Source organism: Mizuhopecten yessoensis, unplaced genomic scaffold (genome assembly GCF_002113885.1).
Source record: "Mizuhopecten yessoensis strain PY_sf001 unplaced genomic scaffold, ASM211388v2 scaffold9847, whole genome shotgun sequence".
Taxonomy (NCBI): domain Eukaryota; kingdom Metazoa; phylum Mollusca; class Bivalvia; order Pectinida; family Pectinidae; genus Mizuhopecten; species Mizuhopecten yessoensis.
The window spans coordinates 3,403,002-3,426,249 of record NW_018408252.1 but is presented as its reverse complement, the minus strand read 5'-3'; the positions used below and the strand labels follow the sequence as shown (position 1 = coordinate 3,426,249).

The window sequence follows — 23,248 nt, the reverse complement described above, 5'->3', positions numbered from 1 at the left end:
GCACACACGCAGGCATACACACATAGGGAGATATTAGCTAGGTGGCATAGGACTAATAGTAGTAGTTAGCGCCTGATAAGGCAGCTCCTATGAATTCCTTAAAAAATTGTATTGATTAATGTATATGCTAATCGTATTAATTGTATATCTATGTACTGTAAAGCGCTTTAGAGTGGCTTATGTTAGCTACATAGGGCGCTATATCAAAAGTATATTTATTACAAACGGGGGATATTAATTTGGGTTTGTCCGTCTGTCTGTAATGCTTCGTTTCCGTGCAATAACTACAACTTGGTCACAGGGTTAAATACCATAAGGGCTCGGCCAAGTTCGATGACCACCTTCCGCAGACCTCATTTAGCGGAGTTATGGCCCCTTGAATAATGAAAAATGTCAATATCTGCCGCGCTTCGTTTCCGTGCAATAACTATAACAAATGATATCCCATTTTCTTCACATTTGGTCACAAGGTTAAATATCTTAAGGGCTTGGCAAAGTTCATTATCTGCTGCGTTTCGTTTCCGTGCAATAACTACAACAAATGTTAACCGATTTTCTTCAAACTTGGTACCAGGGTTTAATGTCCTATAATAAGGGCTCGACCAAGTTTGATGACCACTTTCAGCGGACCCGATTTGGCAGAGTTATGGCCCCTTGAATAACGAAAAACGTCATTATCTGCTGCGTTTCGTTTCCGTGCAATAACTACAACAAATGTTAACCGATTTTCTTCAAACTTAGTAACATGGTTCAACGCATTAATGACTCGACCAAGTTTGACAACCACATTAATCGGACTCCATTTGAAAGAGTCATTATCTGTAGTTTCCGCTTTATAACTCTAGCAAATATTAGATACGGCTTTTTTCTTCTCTGAGTTTCAAGCTATACATTATGTCTCAACAGCACGATACTCACATGTTTAAACCTAACCTCAATAATGTTTACCTACAATAAGTCCTGAAAGCGAGGGATATAAATTCCTCGAATTTGCTTGTTTATTCATATAGCGCCCTATAGTTATGTACATACATGTAGCTAGGATAAGCTGCGGAATACAAGCTCTTTGTAGCTTATAATTATGTTGTATGTTTTGCAAGTCAATGTAAAATAAATTTTCTTGTATCTTGAAATGATTAATTAATCTAACCTAACCCTTTCACCCCTAAGTAACTTTAGCAGACTTTACCATAAATTTATCTTGGCGAGTCCATTTTGGTCTACAGTGGTGAAAGGGCTAAGTGTCAACAAAGCCGTAATTTGAACTCGAAATCGTCATAAGCAGCTAAATATATGACCAAAGGAAAGATTTACATGGAGACAATTAAAGGTACAATGGGAATGAAACAAAGGGTTAGGAAGGGTAAGCGTCTTCTGCTATATTGACGACACCCGCCGTGTAATTCTTCAGTCGAATCCATGTAATGTCACATCCAAATAACGAGAGCATTTACAAAATAATCGAAGACATCGACCTTCATATCACACATGATGACGACCATAAAACTTATCCACAATTTTCATCAAACTCCATCTTTTGAAACCCTGTGTTGTACGCCTGTCCGTAAGTAGTCGTCATATTATCATGCAAGTCCTGATATTCGGGGCAAGCTCTTGAATACTGAATCAACTGCAGCATGTAAGCATCATAGGTAGACGAAGCAGGGATGTTATAGTCAACAAAAGGAAAGTTTGCGATAGGAAAATCGAAATCGTTCTGTTTATCTTACAGCTCTTTCAGTGAAAGTGTTTTCGGAAATGTATTAGAAGCAGTCCTAATTATAAGTGTTCTGGTGACAGTTCTTTTGCTTTTGTCTTTCTAAGCAAGCAAATTGTCAGATTTTCAAAAAAAATGACATATTGAAGGAAACTTAAAATCGTCATTTCCTAAATATACAGCCAAACGTCAAAAGTCTCTCTCTTTACGTCAGTTTCCCATTGGATTCTATGTTAATTTACTTTTTTCCCCAAAAAATATTTTCGCAACATCGTTTGCCATCCTATAGAAATAAAGTTTGATATCCTGTGTAGAGAGTTATCCAATGTTTCTTCTGGGAATTGTTGTATGAAAAAAGCCCTAGGTAATCTCGTTTAATGCCGTTTCAAATCTCAATATGGAACACTAGTTTCTTATCGTGGTAAGTTGTGGAAAGTGCAGATTTTGCCGCCCGATCAATGCGTTCAATTCCACCGGTGTCCCGCTGTATAAAGAGCATTTTTTTCATCAGAATATTTTTGAAGTTATGATGGTTAAGACGTTAAAGAATCAAAAGTATATTCGGTGTATATACATGTACATTAGCTCCTCGAGTTCCCATGTTACCAATACTATCAACAGTAAGGTCGAAAGCTTCTGACTCTGAAAGTCGCAGAGGTAAGCAATATGCTTATATATCTAGAGTCCCTTCTTTTTCAAATTAAATAAAGACACAAGTTTTACTGAATGCCTTAAAAGACAAACAAATAGGTAAGTTACATAAGGTATTCAACCATCACGAGTTTGGAAACAATATACGAATGCATTGATACTTTTTTTTTACATTTGTACTGTTTGCGATCGAAAAGAATGTTCGCAGATAATATTGTCAAAACGTAACAGGATTGTAAACTAATGTCAATAAGTAAACGTGTTCTTTAGTCCATTAACTGCTAGTTGCCACAATAAAATGATAGCCGTAATATAGCTGGATGTCTATTTGCTCGTTTTCCTTGAACTACTTTGCATTTTGTTTTGTTGTTTGCTCTTCATTAACTTTCATATTTATACTGAATAGCTATTAACACTATCATATAATTCCTCTAGGAGCTCATGGGGGCATGGTTTAAACATTGCCCGTCAGATCAGAAGTGTGTACCACTGTCAAACAGAAGACCAGTCTGTATGGAAGGTAAGTTTTGCAAAATTATATATCCACTAATATCGACCATATCGAAATTATATTCGGAGAGGTAATATTTTCGTAAAAGGTAAACGCGTTTTCCTGGAGATTATTTTCGATTTAATTTCGTTGCTTTTGTTCTTTATACATAATTATGGAAAGGGGTATGTGCGAAAACTTTATTATTTGAAAGAATTACACTCGTCTGCTCCAGTTGTCCTTGTACATTACGGTTAATAGAAAAATACTGCCAAGATAAAAGTACTGAATCATTTCATATAGAAACAGTACTTTATACATATCAGTTCATGATTCATACAAATTATTACAGCGCTCAGTTGAAATACGAGGTTAGGAAACTTGTATTCTATCTAATAAGTAATTAAGTGGATCCACAAAGCCACACAAAGTAAACATTGGCTGCATCATGTGTTTTTTGTTACTTTTGAACTCATCAGTGGTAGTAAAGATTAAAAGAATAAAATAACATTTCTCGATTGCTCATGGAAAATAATGGATCCATAGGTAAAAAAAAATGTTTGTCCGATGTTTTCAAGATACGTTTACTGTTTCCTCACTGATATTTTCCTTTCTAAGTATTAATTTGTAGTCTGATGTTCACGCAACTGCAGTAGTTGCGTCTGGAAAGGTTTATTCTATTTTCTTTTTCAGGCGTGCCTTCGCCCTGTGCTGATATGGCACAAATTGTACTTGGGTTATGCTAATTTCGGTATCTGTAACCGCACGACAGGGGTTGCTAGCCGTAAACTGCATCCATGATACTCCAGAACAAAGGGGGAAAGCTTAATAATAACGAGATTCATGCGCGAAATATAGGCTATTCCAAATACACAAACATAAGATACAAATACCACGTGATCTGTACTTGTACAGCCGTTCATCTCAATGACTTCAATGTATTTACGCAGAAGACGGAAAACCGACATGATTCATTTTTAACATCTGGATATGAAATATATGTTTCGATTGCTACTGAAAACGTTCACAGGGACTCGTGCAGGGCGTTTGGGGTCATTGGAAACATGACTATTCCTCTACCTTACAAAACTTAACAAAATACTCTTTTGAAAAGGACAAAATCGAAAATCATTGGAGGTAAGATATTATTGAAAATAATTTCAATAACTCAGTTAAAATGTATAGGAATAAAGCTGATACGCGGTTATATCATTGTCAACGCTTTTTAGGTAACCCAAAAGGGAGTATATAATAATGAATCTTTTGTATTGTTATGTGACTTAAGTCTTTGATAATTTATATAGAGTGAACAAGCATATTACATTGTTTGTTATGTTCACACTTAAACCTACTCGCTGATCGATCAGTTAAAGATACTTGTATCACTGCCAAAAATAGAACTATTCATTTGAAACAATTGTTGCTGGCCTGTCTATAGCTTTGATAAATCATTTTTAAAAAGAAAAGTTTACCTTGCGGGACTTTTACGAAAACATATTGGAGATGAAATAAATAAACTAAAAATCAACAATTATGTTCTGAGTGTAAACTCTTATGCGTGGCCAGACTAGGGTTCGAATCCGGGACTTTATATTGTTATACTGTCGCTGAAACCGATTGGGTTACCTTGACAACGCAAGTGTACGAGCCCAAATGTGCTACAGTTATATTAAAACGGAAGTTAATTAAAGGCGAAAAAACGACAGTGCAGTGGTACAGGGATCCTTAAATGTGAAAATATTTAACAGATTTTTGATATAGTAGCAACAAATCTACTGCATTACCCTATGCCGGTAATATTTCACAAAACTAAAAATGTAATAAAAACTACTATTTGTCATCATTAACTTTTTGAATGAAAATATTTTAATGCCAAACACCTGTCTTAAATTTGACCTCACAAAATCAATATCCATTTTCAAAAATCAATTTCCATGAAGTATTCATTTTTGCAATCGACTATTTTATGTTTTATGTTGGAACAGCACGTAAACTATGGTTGCGCACCATTATAAACAATGTCAGGTAATTGTGTCTAAGTGGAAATACTTCGGTCTTTTAATTCAATTCAAAATAATAACACAATTCAATATTATTTTAAATAAGAGTAAGTGAATATTTCAGCATGCGTGCCGCTTTATAAGTGTTTCAATGAATTAAACAAAATTTGAGCAACAAACAAATGTTTTAATAAAGTTGCTTTCGCAAATTTTGAAAAAAATAATCATCAACCATAACATGTCGTAAAATCTAAAATGTCAATCATCGATGTGTGTTTCATTCATATATAAACAATTACCACTTGATCCCTACTCAAACAACAAACATATCGATGCACTTTGTCAGTTCTACACTCAGGAAGACCATAGGTGAATGTAGGTAGAATTGCGCCGTCTTCTTTCCCACGGAACCACCAAAATAAGTAGTTTCGATATCAAATCTTGGATCATCTTGAAAATATTTTTCCAATTGGTACCGACCTAAATATAAAAATACATTAATGAAATTAGTAAGATATTTCGAGTAAATAAAATCAGTTCGGAAACGTATGCCAACGTTCAATTCATATTGATATCTTTTAAAAAATCGATAACGATATCATATCATAAAAAATATTTCCCCTGCCTGGAAATCGTTATGAAATAGATTGGCTCCATTGATATACAACGCATAAATTATACAGTCGAGTTCAAATCATACACCTTGATATAAACTGAACTTGTACTTAGGCCTTAGTATCATGTAAAACATATTCTGAAAAAAAAAATGCTCGGGACACCTTAATTTGTATCTCAGGTATTTTTACGTTTAATATATGTGGAGTGTATAAATTATACGCTCATTACCTGATTTAAACGATAAAAACAGCAGACTCGTCTACTTGAGGTTGGTTTGAACATAAAAGACGATTTATTAAGGTGTATGTACCGAGTCATTACACAGGAACAATATACATAGTATATACAGGGCTATTTTAAGGTGTGATTAATTATTTTTATATTTCATTTATTCTCCCTATCATTTTCCGTACACCTAATCTGATATTTTGAATGCGTTTCGTAGTTCCACCGTAAACCCTAGTTGCACTGGAAACACTACCCAGCCTTCATTTCCCACTATGTTTAAACCGGCGATCGGGGGTTACCTTCTCAACAAATAGTTTGTCCTTATTACGTGATTTGATATGTGCATCGGTGCAGTTAAACCCAGTTGTCAGGATGAGACTCTTTCTAGATAATTAGCAGAACAAATGTATGCAGGACTCGCGGTCATATTGTTCAGCTGACATTACAGCGATAGCGTTTGTAAATCTGTCAAACGCTGAATCCATGTTTTGACTAGAGATGTCGATAGATTGGTGGATTGGATTGGTTGAGATAATCATCTGTCTTCTCCAATACATCCAAGTTAAATGCGCAATATAGGAAAACTGTCCGCATGGTCAGACATTGATAGAGACGCGAATGAAGCTTGTTGTGACATGAAGACATGTGGGCATTACGTGATAAGTGTCAGCGCGTGCAGCCTGCTTTACACAATTTGTTGACGTATGGACAGTGAGGTAGACACGAATAGATGCAATCAACGTATGTTTGTATATTGTGGTGGAATCTACATGCATAATTTGGTGTTCGAAAATGTTGGAAAATATTCTCCCCATCCACCATAAAACATGCACATACGTTTTTTTCTGAATTAACATATACATTATGTAGTGCATATATTTATTGTCAGGTGCATGCCGAAAATATTATTCTTTGTTTGATGCTTGCATGATAGCAATAGAAATGTTTTGTTTGAGGTTGACAAGGATGCTGCTATGTGGATACTTTATTTTGATGTTAATTAGAGAACGATAACATACTGTAAAGCGGTTAATTTCGCGGGGATTTTAATTTCGCTATATTCGCGATTTGAATAATATCTGCGAATTCTAAACACCAGCAAAATTATCAAAAATGCTAACGGACCTTATCACAACATGTTGAAAATACTTATAACCCAACGCTTCTATGCAAGCTCAAATGAACTCGATTCATATTATCACCAGAAAACTGGGCAGTCCATGTAAAAACAACACTTGCATGTAAGTGACAACATATTTATGTGTACACAGTAGGAGATCAGTGTTTTCAAACGGTTTATCTGTATTTTGAGGTTTAACCCGTAAATGATGACACTCAAAATACTCAATGCACGACACATGAGATTCGGGGGTGCACAGCGAAATGTAACCCCCGCGAATATTTAATGAATACGAAATCGCGAAATATTGACCCCGGGAATTCAAAGCGCTATACAGTATCACACGGTTACTGCTGTGTCTAATACCCATTATGCCCTGGATCAGTTCATGTTTTGTTATTTGTTTTGTTTCAGATGAACCACCATTGCCCTGCCAGATTGGAGACCTACATTTGGACGGAAATTGCTATTTCTTTAACACCGAATATCTAAACTGGACAAATGCCAATGTAAGAACAGACCATGCCGACAGATTTAACGTTTCATGATGTCAAAAGCTATTTTTTAACAAATCTGTTACATAGATTGATGGTACCTTAATCCTCGCAAGCTGCATGACAAATTTCATTACTCCTTAGCTCGTGGGTCTGCAGACTATTCTTTTAAAAAGTTTACAAACTTGACGTCTGAGCGTAATTAACGGTGATATATTTATATAAATTTTACATTTCAATCCACCAACAAAACCTAGCACGTCCTTAAATGAACATAGATGTTAATAGGACGTAAAGCACAAACAAACCAAACCAAACCAAACAATCATGCAAGTGACTGGCAAGATTTCATCATGCAAATAGTCGGAGTTGTCTAGAAGACATCATTTTAATATTTCAATAATTTGACGTATGATACATCAATTGTGTTAATTCAGTTAAACAAACCTAATAAGACTTTAGTATATCCTAACAGAAGGCTAAATACGATTTCTGCCGTTATCAAGGTTTATTTGGGGAGGTCGTTTGAAGAAAAGGCAGACGAACGATTGTTTTGGTTTTATTATGTTTAAAGTTCTGTTAACAGCTAAGGTAGTTTAAGGACGTGCCTCAGTGTATGTTGTGTATGCGTGCATGTGTGTATGTTTGCTAGAGGCAGGTTATGTTGGGGTACTTGCCACCTTGCGATAGCTTGGATCTGATGCCGACTTTATAGTGCTATATCACTGAAATACCATACCGAGGTCACTCAACACAGTATTCCAACCAGTCACATTTTTACTGACAACGGGTAAACCAAACGTTGCGATAATCCTAAATGCTTAACGTTAAGCAGGCAATAACAACCATTTTAAGGGATTTGGTATATCCCGGCCCGGGGACAGAACCCATTGCCTACCCAACTTGGGCGAACGCTCAACACTTAGGCCAAAAGTAAGGTTTTGCCAATTTAGTCAATAGGAACCAAAATGGTATTCAAAAAATAGAACGAAAATATAAAGATCTCAAATGTTGCAATAGAGGCAGCCCATCAGTTTTGGTTTCTTCAAAATCCCTTTAGTAGAAGTCACAGATGAAAGACCCCGACTCTGCAGAAGGTCCAACAATAGTCGCCCTTTACGACATATAGTGGGATACAGCAGGCCTATACTAATTCCCCGAACCTGCAGACGGACGACACGGACAATTCACAAATCGTGTGCCATGTTAACTCCAAATCTTAAAGTAAATTTGCTTCGCTGATTGGACATTTTGAACGTCCAATTTTCAGTTTGATATTCGTTTGGAAGTTGGCGGATTACGTCTTGTTGATAAAATGTGCTTTAAAATGATGAAAATTGTGGAAGAGGTATCACGCTCTCTTACGTTATCTGCATCACTGGAAAGTGCCGGACAAAATCGAAGGCGCGCAGTTCGCTATTTGATAACTTTCGGTAAGAAACAAACTAATTGATTGCTAGGCTGATACCCTCCAATTGCAAATTACACAGGGGCTACTCCAAACTTCAAAGACAGTCAATTTTACCGATACGCTGTAGCTCTATTCTTTTGACGTACATTAAAGTGGAAACTATGCTGCATCTACTATCAACGATATGGCGCATACAGAACCTCTGAACTAGTCGGGATATATTCTAAGGGTGCAGAGAATGTAAAAAAACGTAACTCCAAGAATTGCAAGGATGATTACATATCACATGTTCAAAACCTGATACCTAATTTTTTAGTTTAAACATATTTTATTGCCAAAAAATGCAAGAGGATTGGGCACAAGTTACATGAACATTATTAACGCCCTTTCCTTATAAGATAAATAATTGTATATACACATCATAAGATGGATTTCATAGTTTAAATCACTACATTTATCTATTATTGAGAGAGAGAGAGAGAGAGAGAGAGAGAGAGAGTGTTACTTATTCATTGCAGTTTATAAATTATAATGTACATCTCAATATTCAACATATAATGCACACCTGATACCTAAATAGCGGGTTTGCGTCTTCGTCACTCATCACATATTTTGAATTTATATTTTCTAACTAAATATTCATTTTTTCAATAAATAATGTCCAATGTCCCAATTAGATAATACTTTTGGACAAAACACAACGGCTAATACCTGGTATTCAACTAATATTTAATCACACTCCTCATGCTGAGTCAGAAAAAGGTTTCCTATGACATACACACAGTATTTGTAGCAGGGGAGAAAAGAGAAATGCAAGGTCTGACCGAGATTCGAACCAAGGACCATTCAAACTGTAGACGGACGCTCTACCAATTGAGCTATATGGTAGCCGACGATCGACTCAGTTCAGTTCTGCTACATTTCCTTCCCTTTTCCAATACCCCTGCAAAGACAATTATTTTCAACCAAAGTTCGGGTTTCCCCTTGCCAAGCATACACTTAATGCTGGAAACAAGAATGGCAAGCTCGCCAATTTTGTAATGGGAGCGGAAAGATGCACGGTCAGACCGGAATGCACACTGCAGTACCATCAGTATTTCTATTCATTTATACTATTATTTATAGTACATGTATATTATATATTTATCCTTTCATTGCACCGTGTTTTGCTGAATATTTTTTTTTATGAGCAAATATAATCGTATGCAACTAAGCGAGGCAAAAATAGTTTAAACAAATCTCCAATGCGCTGTTATGACGCTCTTTACTACTGAAGAAACAAATACAAGAGTCTGCATTATACAGCCCTTAAATAGTTAATAGCATTTCGGGGGGGGGGGGGGGGGGGGGGAATATGAGTACAAACACGGCAGTAAAATATAAAATGTAACATATGGTTGACACTAAAAAATAACCCCACAGCAACAAAATAAGGAAGACGAATCAGGCATACTATTATGGCCGTCATTATAACACTAAATGTTAATTCATGACGACGGTCCCCGATAAGTGCAAGACCAGACGAGTTAAGTCCCTCGATTAGAGTAATAAAACTAATGGATATATACAAACGACATACATTGTAGACTATCACCTGTTATCAACTACTAAACAATATCGTCTTAAAAATAAATACGAAATAGCATCCAGCAACAATCATGATATTTAGGCTCATGATCGGCGATTGACTCCATACGACACAATCCAAAGTGTAACTCTTAAACAAACGGAAGATCAACATACAACGGCAGCCAACAAGAACACCCAACGACAACCATCAAACGCTAAATTGCAACCGAAACCATTAAGACTAGCTTACATACAAATATAACCATATCGGACGCACATCCATGGCAACCATAAAAAGTCGTATCCAAATAATATCATCGACTTACACGTACCCATAAATATAGCCGATATACAAGTAAGCATTTCTCTTTTTCGACTATTTTACGATGAGTGTAAGACACATATAGATGCTTTCAACGACATGTACAATGTATAACATTTGGCAACATATACGTAATACCAACAGTGAATTTCACAATTGCATCATACATGTAGTACCAAAACGGTGGAAATCAAAATTGATCTTACTTCTGTTGAGACAGAATGGGAGTGAGGGGGCCCGTTAAAACCCATAATCCGACATTCCTTTGTGATATAGACAGATAAATCGCATCCCAAAGGTAAGATTTTTCAAGTTTAGCAGCAGCATGTACCGACTACTAAACTACATTACCATTATCCCGAGGGTTGAGTTTATTTTGTCTGAATAAAAAAAAAAGTGTGGTTCTTTGCTCTTCCAACACATTCCGGCTGAAAAAATAACATAAAAAGGATAACCCAACATCATCAAAGGCGCATAGGATGTGTGGCAAACCTGATGACTGTACCATGATCACACTGCATAAAATGACGACGCGATGGTATCGTTTTCAGAGTAATAGTGCGTGCGAGTTGTCTTACCCTAGGGAGGTAATCACAAGTAAACCCTTTCCTTAGAAATAACGATTATGCACCTGAGAAGCGTAGGAGAAATCAGGGTACTATCTAGAAAACAATCCATGATCAAAATGTTTCCTCTGTTTCTGATTCCTCCTTCCGTGACGTGGCCGTGTTTGTTCTCAATATTACTACAACTTGCTCTATCTAAGACTAGGAAACTCTCACCAAGACTTGACATCATCACATTATTATCTTTAAGGATTAACTTGAATGTAATGTTTATGTTATGGAGCTATAACACCAAAAAACGGAGTGTATTCTCATTATAAACCGCTTCGAGTACACTCCGTTTTTTGGTGTTATAGCTCCATAACATAAAAAATATATTCAAGTTAATCCTTATAATTTAATCTACTATACACAAGTCCTGTGTCCATCAACTTTTATTGATTGACTCTTTTCTGTTAGAAATTATTACGCCGCTGTATCAGCCAATCAAAAGCGACGTTACAAACGGCGACGTCGTTTTTTACGTTATGGGATGATAACATATTTTTTTAGGCCAATGAAAAGGTTTGTTACAAGCAAGTTTAAATTATTTGTAAATAAAATAACTCCTACTACACCATCATAAGTCATGGATAATAGGGTTGCCCCTCCTATTTTCAAAATCGTTCAATAGAATATACATTTCGTCCTCTGCCTAGCTTGAAAAGTCTCCATACTCAAATACATGGAGACGGGTTGTTATTATTTTTTATTCGAATTTGCGCATTTGTAAAACTTCATGCAATCTTAATTCTGTGTGTATTTACATGCATGGCATTAAAACCAAAGAAAGATGTACAAAGTATTTAAATTATTTTCATGGCATTTCATTGGTGCAGTGACCACGGGAGTTGACGCTGATTGGAGATGGACCGAGAACGATGGGTTACTTACAGACTGTTCCATGCAGAAATACTTTGTGGAACGCTCACTCCGCAGGGGGACTGGATCAATATGGAATGTAATCATGATAGAAAATTCATCTGTCAGTACAGTTTGTGATTTGTTTTTGATACCTCAACTTTTATTACTTCACCATCATCAGATGTTGGCTATTCAAATCACCCCAAATTACTTGAGGGATCCTCCTCAGTTCGACAAGTTTGTAAGTGATATTCCCCGCAAAATACTGAAGGGATCCTTCTTAAATTTCATATGAAGATTCACCATGGTCCCTTGTTACGCATATCGAATCTTGGGACTGATTGAAAAACCAAGGTGACCGAGAGGCGGCCATATTGAATTTTGAGACTCACAGTTTGTTAGTGCTACTTCTCACAAATTACTGGAGAGATCCTTCTCAGATTTTATATGAAGGTTTTCCATGGTCCTGAATTAGGTATATTGAATTTAATGACCGATCAGAAAACCAAGATGGCCACCAGGAAGCCATCTTGAATGTTGACAGTTCAGTTTTGTTATCACTATATATTCGATATGTATATTCCCCTTGGTCTCCTTGTTAAAAATACCCCTGACCATAGTGGCAAATAACATAACATTACGAGGTTGAAGTTAATGTACAAGATTCCTTTGTAAATTTTCGACATGCGACGGGGTAAAAGTATCTGTTAGGAAAATGAAGAACAAAGAAGGTAAAGAATGATCTTTTGAATACCCCTTTTTTTTGACATTTTACTTTTTATCACCTTAGCACATTTATAAGGTGGACTAGGATTGAAGAGCCCTGGGTCATCCTTGTATAAAAAGAGGTCATCACAAGAGACATTTTTTCACTCATTATTTGCCAAAAGAAAACGTGATTTTTTTCAAAATTTCCAAAATTTCCAAAACCATGTTAACCAGTGGAGGAGCCTCGCCTGCCAGTATACAACCCTTTTATAAAGAAAAAATAATTAATGTATATGGCAGAACGTGAAACACCCAAGCTGGATGCACGGTATCATTTTTAATTGATTCAAAGGATGATGTCTATAAGGCCCCTATTTGGGCCCCGGTATATCCGGATTTTCACCTCCTTAATTTGTTCTTATTGTATCACATGCACAAAAACTAAGGTAAAAATTTGACCGAAAGTGATTTTTTTGTATATGCCTGTAACATGTACATATGTTTCCAAAAGTAGAAATGGTGTTTTTTTTTGGTATTTAAGCTCATCTTGAAAAAAGCTAAATATATTTGTGATTTACCCCTTCTCCTTTCGGTACCCCAAAAACCCACTTTCGGTCAAACGTTTACCTTCGTTTTTGCGCATGTGATAAAATAAGACATCTTTAAACAAATTAAGGAGGTGAAAATCCGGATATACCGGGGCCCAAAAAAAGGTCTTATAGACACTCATCCTTTAATACTTTTATGTCAATCATTCGTTCATTCCTCTTTCATTCACAATTTACATGTACTTATACATTGCATATAAAATGTTCATTTTTAAAAACTGTTTTATATTGTTTACAACAACATTATTTTCAAATTTCAATTTATTTCTTGATTTCCAAATATACGATTTAGGTGTAAGTATCATTAGATTGATAACTAGTTTATGTTTAGGTTATGGCATCCGAACATTGCATCTGTTTCAGAAAGTTTATAAACTAGTTGTGATGGAAAGATAATGTTGATAGCTTTGTGTATATATGGCATAATTGATTTCCATATTCCTTAACCCTTTTGCCACTGTAGACCATAATGGACTCATCCCATAAATGCATTGTAGAGTCTACTAAAGTTACTTAAGGGTGAAAGGGTTAAGTGAAGTTACATCTATAAAACAAATGTTAATGTGTCTCGAGGTCGACATGACATAAGTTACATTTTCCATCTGAAAGTCCCCATCTTCATTAGCTTAAAATCAGTTGAACCAATGCTATGTAGACATTCCCATTGGACATCTCTACATTTCTCTACAGACATGCATTCCTCTAATATTTTAAAATTGATGTCATTAATTAATATGATCGTTCATAAAAGACATTATGTCTTTATGAGAGTGAAACTGTTTTTCGTGGGGAAAAGCGTGTAGGTGTAGCATACATCAAAATTCCTATTTTTATATGAAGAATTGTGTATTCCACGCTTTGTTTTACATCCATGTTTCATTTCCCGCATTAAACTTTTAATTATCTGTTTCATGTTAAACTTTGTTTTTATTTATAAGGGTTCCGTGACAGTCGCGTTCCACGTTACGTTGAAAGTACTCGTCAATCTGCACATGTTTATGTATGATGAAATCAATTATGGTTTGCGTTGTCCATTCGCCTTTTGTTTTGTTCGATCGTCCGTGTTTGCGAATCAGGTCTTCTGTGACACATTATTGGTTCAAAGCGGGCTGGATAACTTTCTTACTATGTGACAATCATACAAAAAAATCTTTTATATTTTCAAACAGGTCCTCGTGATGTTTTCTCTGCAGTTTTTCCTTCTGTAGTCCATTTTCGCACTTAGTAAAGATTATACTAACATTTCGGTGCCACATACTATATGGACATATATACAGACTTTTTTTATGTTACCATAATGTTCGTACATGCGTGTCACATAACTGTTGGGCCTAGGTTGTATATGAACTTCCGTCACATTTGTGTATGGACTATCTTAAGTGTCGTTAAGTCATAAGTGGTTTTTTTTTTTATTAATTGTCACATAGAAACATGTCACATAGTCCAGTTTAGTGTGTTCGTTCGTATGCGCAATTATCCGTCAATACACCAAAGGGAATATCATTAATTTGTTGCATAGACCAGCCACATGAAAAAAAGGTGTATATAAAAAAAAAAAAAAAAAAATGCAATAGAAAATAACGGAAAATAAAGAAGAAGCAAATAAAAACGGAGCAAACAAAAAATGAAAATAAAGAAGAAAAAAACCCCAAAATAAAATAAATAAAGCACACAAAAACAACGATAATCTTTTTCGTACGTAGAGAACGTATGATATGATTTTAATCAGATTGGCTAGAAGGAAAGTTCGTAGGTCGTGTGCCACTTTCGTTTTCGTATTCAAATGCCTCTAGATGTCGAAGATGTCAAATGAAATCAAAATTAATAAATTGCAAATTACCGTTAGACAACGCACGTGCTTGCGACATATAATACTCAGTTAATAAACGCAACGTGATGTTCATGCATTTACTAAAAAAATATATTCTCTAAAAAATATCAGCAACCAAGCTTATTAGATTTATTCAAATATGTAGTAGAGTGATAATATTTAAACATTTGAGAACCGTCACGAAAACGTGATGCTGATATATATATTTGCACGCACTCGGTGTTAAGCACGATAGCGGGTCAATTTAGGTCAATTTTCCGGTTTTTAGTAAGTGTCCTTCGTATGGGAAGGGAGATAACTTCAATTAATATATTTGTCAAAACCCTGAATTAAAGATTTTGGCAAATAAGCGTATATAAACCATATGAAAACGAAAGTTAACATTACATGTTTAAAATCATAGAATATGTTTAGCATAGAGACATAGCTAATGAATAGGATTGCATTTTTTCGAATATTATTAATGTTATAAGTGGTTACGTCAAGACCCGGATATATCCATGGAATTCGGAGTGACGAGAAATGAGACGACAGTCGACATAATTCGCAGATTTAATGAAACAACGGTGATCCGGGGCTGTGTGGTAGGTATGACTTTAAATTTGACATTATTGTCCATTTAAATAGACTGACACGTTTGAACTATCTCCCATTCTTGTATTTTTAAATTGTGCGTAGGCAGGCATGACTGCTGTCAAAACTGAACGGCTGAACCGCTGCAATCTGCACACTGGACGGTTAGTCTGATGTCATGCGAGCATATTGCATTTGAAGGTAGATTTGTCAGCCCCTGTATCCAGATTGATATTTAATGGTATGTTGTCGTTGTTCAGATGAAGAAATATTTTGAAATTATTAAACTTTTGAAAGTTCAATTCAAATATTTCATATTTCCCTCTGAATTTCACTTTTATTTTAAGGGGGAGGGCTCAGTAGTTGGGATTTTAAAATGATTTATTTCTTTACATACTTTAGGCTAGTCAGTGTTTTATCAAATCTTATACTCAAGTCCATCCTTCAAAATTGTTTCTTGTGTGGCAGTTGTGTAATTTTAAGGAGCTGAAAAATTGCACAGCCAGGGGATTCAAACTTGGGACCCTCCACACTCTAGATAACTAGATGCTCTACCGTCACAGTACACAAATCGGGACACTTGAAGGGAAAAGTCACAAGAAATTTGCATGCTGTGCAAAGAAGTATATTTTCAAATTGAAAATATTGATTTAAAGATGCTTATATACCAATAAAACATTTAAAGAACTTTATTTACTGTCACTTAATATGGTTACAATCATAGTTTTAGTTTATAAATAATGACCAAAATGTAACGTTCTAAATTGATGTGGCATGCAACATTATTGATTTTCAATTTTTGTATGTGATTTTTCACAATTCTTCTAAGTTTCACAACTTAATGGTAGTTTGGAAAAGAAATTCATTCAGAACGACCAATGACTCTTAAATATTTCAAAGATATGCCATGTTCTGCTAAATACTTTTTTCATCTCCAAATATATAAGCCAAAACTGGCAGAGGTGTCCCGATTTGGGTACAGCTACACCTGTTTCACGATAACGTAACCATGACTATATTTTCGGTTCTATTTATAGAACCATGCACTGGAAATAGCAACTTACTTGTTATCAAAATAAAAAGATAATGATATCTATTTAGGAAAAGTGAACAAAAGTTACTGGGATTGGTACTATGGTATAAAATACAAATTGAACATCAATATTTCACTAAAAAGTGTCCCAATTTGGGTACTGTAACGTTAGCAATTGAGCTACCTGGTCTCCGGTGATCAACCCAGTCCATTTCCTGTACAGTTGTGACAAAGATCAACATCTGTGTACAATTGGGCTATTGATCAACTAATATACCCTGTCATAATAAATTTTAACCCCATGATAATTCTCATATTTAAAGAGTCAATTTGAACATTCAGTCATTGGCATTGAGATATATGTTAATTAAATATATTGAACTTCAGATTTAGTTTTTAAAAAAGATACATAGGAGAATTTGTTCAGTTTGAAATAAGACATTTAAAATCTACAGTGGGGAGATACTTTTGAAAAAAAAAATTCTCAACATTTATTTATCTGACATGTCAATTTATTTTGTACCAACCCGAATGCTACAAAACTTATTGACACTAGATCTAAATTTCATTAATGTACCTAGGTCATGTAAGTATCTTTTTCACTAGTTGTTGGGCTGCATATAGTCACAAACCAATGTTTGTTTGGTAGTCCACAGAACTAGTTGATATTTGCTAGTCCTATGCTTATTATACAAGGCTTCAATTTCCTGAAGGTACAAAATGTAACATCCTCAGCATGAATTCAGGAAAAGAGTAATTGACTATACAAAGGTACAAAGGGGTAATTCTGGAGGGGTCCTGGGTCAGTGACCCCTCATAATTGAAATTGACCCCTTCATGTTCCATTTTCTTTTAATTTTACAAAGAATGGCCCCTTTTATTTTCTATATTGATTTGAAATTGCTGAAAATGGCCCACTGCTCTCAAATTCCGGGATTATAGTGCATTTAGAATATGTTGAATCCAAATTCTAGGAAATTTGATTATCAACCATGGATTTATATACAGGTATTTTTATGGCCGATTATGGGCAAGTTCCCTTCTCCAATTTCAGCATTATTTCCCCCTATTTCGACTTTATTTCCCCTGTTTCAGTTAAAAGTTCCATCACTTGTAACTGAAAAACAAATGTATTACCACACAAATATCTGTCTTGGTTCTATTTTTCTTTTCTTTTTCGTCAGTGATTTTCCTTGTGTTCATATTGTCACTGCCGATATTTTACAGCATTATTTACAGTAAACAATATCATAACAGGCACACAAACTCTTTATTATAAGGTATATTCACTGGTTGATTCAAAGCATCTATAATGAACGTGGTACAAAAATTTAAGATGTCATCCGACAATGCCCCGCTTTTCTACTCTCCCCCTGGTTACCGCCTGTGGCCATCCTCCCCGCCAGCGGGTCATGCACCTACAGATCTAGAGCATATTTCTCCTTTTTTATAAAAATACCTTTCTATCCCTGCATTAATCCCTGTTAACCTCCCCTCACCCAAACCACCCACCCAAATAAAAAATAGGGGAGAGGAAGGATATAGTGGTACCCTATTACTGCTTTGTGGATCATTGAAATGACTACTGAATGAACTTGTATTAGGTTTATCCCCCTTTGTACATATTTCTATTAATCACTTTTCCAACATGTGATAGATCCATAACTGGTGTGTGTGTGTGTGTGTGTGAAGGAGGAAGCTGTTTTGATGAAGAATTTGATGGATATATTTGTCTGTACGATATTTTTATTATAATTTCTTTAATCAGCAGAAAGTGATTTGCACTAGTTCAATAAGTTCAGCATGTTTGAGTATATTTGAGGATATTTGAACAGTTTTATCAAATGTAAACAATAACACAACACGTACAGATTGAATACTTATAAAAAATTTAAACCTAAATCTGCATTATGCATCATGATTCTTTAATAATTATATATCTCAAGACAGTTTTCATATGATGACTAGTGGTCTATATAGACTGGTGTTCTGTAATGACTGGTGGTCTATTAAAAGACAGGTGTTCTCTGATGACTGGTGGTCTATATAGACTGGTGTTCTGTGATTACTGGTGGTCTATATAGATTGGTGTTCTGTGATGACTGGTGGTCTATATAGACAGGTGTTCTGTGATTACTGGTGGTCTATATAGGCAGGTGTTCTGTGAAGACTGGTGGTTTATATAGACAGGTGTTCTGTGATGACTGGTGGTCTATATAGACAGGTGTTCTGTGATGACTGGTGGTCTATATAGACAGGTGTTCTGTGATTACTGGTGGTCTATATAGACAGGTGTTCTGTGAAGACTGGTGGTTTATAAAGACAGGTGTTCTGTGATGACTGGTGGTCTATATAGACAGGTGTTCTGTGATGACTGGTGGTCTATATAGACAGGTATTCTGTGATGACTGGTGGTCTATATAGACAGGTGTTCTGTGATGACTGGTGGTCTATATAGATAGGTGTGATTACTGGTTTAATGTTCTTTTATAGTTAGTTTTCCCTGAATTCTTTGAATAGAATGTTGATCTCCTATGACCACAGGTAAATACATGTATGTTGTGATAATATTTGAATAATGTCTTTTCTCAGTTTCCTCTTGAGTAAATTGTCTGTATCCATAAATTCCAGTCAGACAATATTTAGTGGTTTCCATTTGTATACCATTCTGTACTGGAAGCTGATCATGAGCCAACTGCCTCAGAAATCTTCAATTTTAATGAGATCTGTGCAGCAAAATGAGATTTGGCTGCATTCTTAGCTCATTCTATGCATCCAATATATTGGTACATGTAATGCCTCCTTTATGTTCCTGTGCTTTCAATAATTTTCTGATACTTTGTGTCTTGTTCATGAATGAATTACAGGGTATATATACATTTTACATAAAAAACTTGGTGTGCTGTTCACACAGATTGTTTTAAGATGAATGGATGGCAAGCCAAAAGGGAATAGAACAAATAACGCAAATTGATTATATTCGACATAACATTTTGATTTCAGATAGATAGAACACTACATGTCAATGCATAGCAAACGTCATGAACATTTCTCTTTGACTAGAAATGTTGACACGGATGAAATAGAAAAAAATCAATTTTTCGTTAAAATCTTTGTTCAGACCATTGTCCATTGACTGTATTGCTATTTCTAGTTCAGTCTAATATACAATTTAATCATTTGGAACTTGGAGGAGTATTAGTTTGCACAATATGTTTTCCAAAAAGACAATTTTGCAGGTTGATGATTCATGAATTGTCAATTAAAAAAAGTATTTGCTCAGGCTCTGAAATAGAAATCCATATACGTTTAACATAGATTTTTTAAAGTTTTCGTAGATTTTATCATTATTGTTTCATTGCATGTTAATGTCAAACCAAGTTTATATAATAAATATTAATGATAATATAATAAAATTATTTTATTATAGTGTCGCATATTAATTCACAGTAAAACAAATACAGTATAAAAACCATTAACATGAATTAATATCCGGCAAAATGCTGCCCTATACTCTCAAGACACTAATAAAACACATGATATAATATCATTTCATCGTAAAAACAATTCACCTAAAATGCTATTATATGTATTTACCGGTATTGATATTTTCCTTGCATTTTGGGAATATAATTGATTGTGGCAGATTTTAATTGTACTTAAGGATTACAGTCGCCTTCTAGATTTGCGCTAGAAGGAATTTCCCTTTAGCTGTGTGTTAGAGTGTCTAACTACATGTGTAGGAAGTGCGGGTTTGTGGGTTCAATCTCCGGTGGATAGCACATTTTTCTCTTTCTTGTTACTTGACCAAGGTTCTTGGTGTTTGGAAAATCAGTATGGTACAGGAAATTAATAGGGACAAAATTGTTGAAAAGTTATTTATGTACAATTCAACTTTTAATTAAATGTTAAAATTTTCATTATGAAACTAAACCGTAAACAAAAGTGAATAGCAGATTAACTGTGATGTGCTGGATATTTAAATCAATTTGTGAGGAAAACTTCTGAAATTTGAGTGTTAAAAAGAGTAGATTTTTTTTCTTTTCCAAAATGATACAAAAAGACCTTATAACTTTCATTGCAATATTTGTATTGGATGATGTAATTATAATGAGAAATTTGTTTTCTCATGATAAGAAGGGATACAAGTTTCAATTTGTCTGTTGCTATTAATAAAAGATAAATTATACCATTATGTACTGGTTGGTAGGGATCAGAATTAATACAAATGTAGGGGCGGACCCTTCTGTCTGCTTATAGGAGTAGGGTCAAATTAAAAGGGAGTCAAATTTAAACTGAAAAATGTCTTTTCCCAAACTACTGGGCAGGCATTAACCAAACTGCAGTGTTAGCATTCTTATCCCATTGGGATCAAGAGGTATGCAAATAACACCCATTATTTTGGATAATAATATATGGTCAAGGCTCAAACTCGAAAACTACATATGTACATGTATATACATTGTATATAGATACTGGGCAGATGTGAATGGCATTCCTTCTTTATTTATTATATTGAAAAAAGGACTGTGAAGTTTGTTAACATATTTTTAAATGACCTTGATTTACTTCAAAGATCACAGGGGTCATGGTCATTTTAACAGCATCTTTTTAATAACCAAAAGGCAGATGATCTTTGACCAGTAGCATGCATGGATGAACAGCTATCATATCAAGCAAATACGTGGCATTTAAAATACCCTCCTTCAAGGTCACAGGGCAAGGGTCAGACATGCAAAAACTTTTAAACAGTTTCTTCTTACGATATTTGTCTTGTAGCTAATGATTATGAAAAAATAACAAGTTTGACCTTGACCCTATTCAAACTACTCAGATATAGGATGAATAACAGGTGAATGATACAGGCCCATTGGACCTCTTGTTTCTTTAAACAGCTTCTTCTGAATAACCATTCATAAGGCATAGGGTTGGGATATTTGGCCTGTCAGTTGCATGCTGGGATGAAGCACTAATGAGGGTTTCTTTTCAAATGAATGACTTTGATATTCCTTCAAGGTAACAAATGTCAAATGTAACAACAGGAGGGGATGGGGTGGGGGGGTGGAGACTAAACATCCCTGCAAGAAAGGCGGTTGAGATCCTAGGGTGGATACCTTAATGGTATTCAACAGTGCTCATCAGGGAAAGCATAGCAAATGAAAATAAAAATGATGAGTAACAACACCACTGAAGTCTGGTACAAAATGTAATGTTTGATTTACATCCTACGTGCTGTCATGTTTCGGCCAAAGAGAGGCCGTCTTCATAGCACAGTTACATGAGTTTGCAACTTATTATATGGTACAATGACAATAAAGGTCATGTGACTAGAACAATAAAGGATAGCTGTGATGTCATCAAGTTGCTAAGAGTTACAGCCTGAAAGGGTGAAAAGGTTAAGCCATTTTTGATTAGTGCATAATATAATAAGTGCTAAATAATTTTAGTATGATGCACTAAAAGATTATATAAAAATATGTGAATGTATGAGTTGTAGTATTACAGTATTTACAATGATAGGGTTGGGATATTTGGCCAGTTGCATGCTGGGATGAAGCACTATACTGAGGGTTTCTTATCAAATGAATGACTTTGATATTCCTTCAAGGTAAAAAATGTCAAATGTGTTAAAATCTTTTACCAACATCTTCTGAAGAGCCAATAGCTGGTTGGCCAGTCACATGCCAGTATGAAGCACTTATAAGCTTGTTCACATAAATAACCTTGACCCTCTTTCAAGGCCACAGGGGTCAAATGTATGAAAATAATGTTTAGTCACTAACCTATCAACAGCCTATTTGGCCAGTAAAATGAAAGGGGCATCACGCTGAAGTAACTTTTTTTTGTGTCTTTTTTCCAAATACTACATAAACATATCAAGTGAGACTCCTTATGGAAAATGCCGATCGGATTTGGCTGAAAAAGATTCATAAAAATGATTAAATCTAAGATAATCATCGGTATTTCTACCTGTCTGACCAACGTTTTGTTCAGGGATTTCCCTCTACTAGCGCATGCGCATAGCACACCATTTCTTTGTAAACAAAATGACTGGCCGTGTGAAGTAAGCCAAAGAAAAGTGTTGTACCGTGTCAGCTACGAAGCGAATAGTTGCCAAATGGTCAAAAGATAGCGCAAGGGGTACGTTACGGAATCATTATTGCCAGTGGGAAGTATTCAAAGCAGAAAATAACTGCCCTAGCAGTCAGTACGGTGCATGTTTTCTTCCGGATAGCGGCCGGTTAAGCTGAAATAAAATCGACAGAAATGCTAGCGCTGTTTATGTTATGAATAAATATCTAAAACTATTAACCTCGCTAGTATCATTGTGTGAGTTTGAACACAGATGAACTTAGTTTAATATGTTAATGGGCATGTATCGGAGAGAGTTTACTTTGTGTTTTTT

The 23,248-nt window shown here is 35.2% G+C and overlaps 1 protein-coding gene across 1 annotated transcript in view; it reads left to right on the top strand.

Moving 5' to 3' along the window:
* Nucleotides 1–15,590: 15,590 nt before the first annotated feature.
* LOC110458888 (protein bowel-like) overlaps nt 15,591–23,248 on the top strand; it is an 87,356-nt gene continuing 79,698 nt past the window's right edge. The window contains exon 1 of the mRNA XM_021510849.1: nt 15,591–15,820. The gene's annotated coding sequence lies outside the window, so the exon portion shown is untranslated. The remainder of the gene's footprint in view (nt 15,821–23,248) is intronic.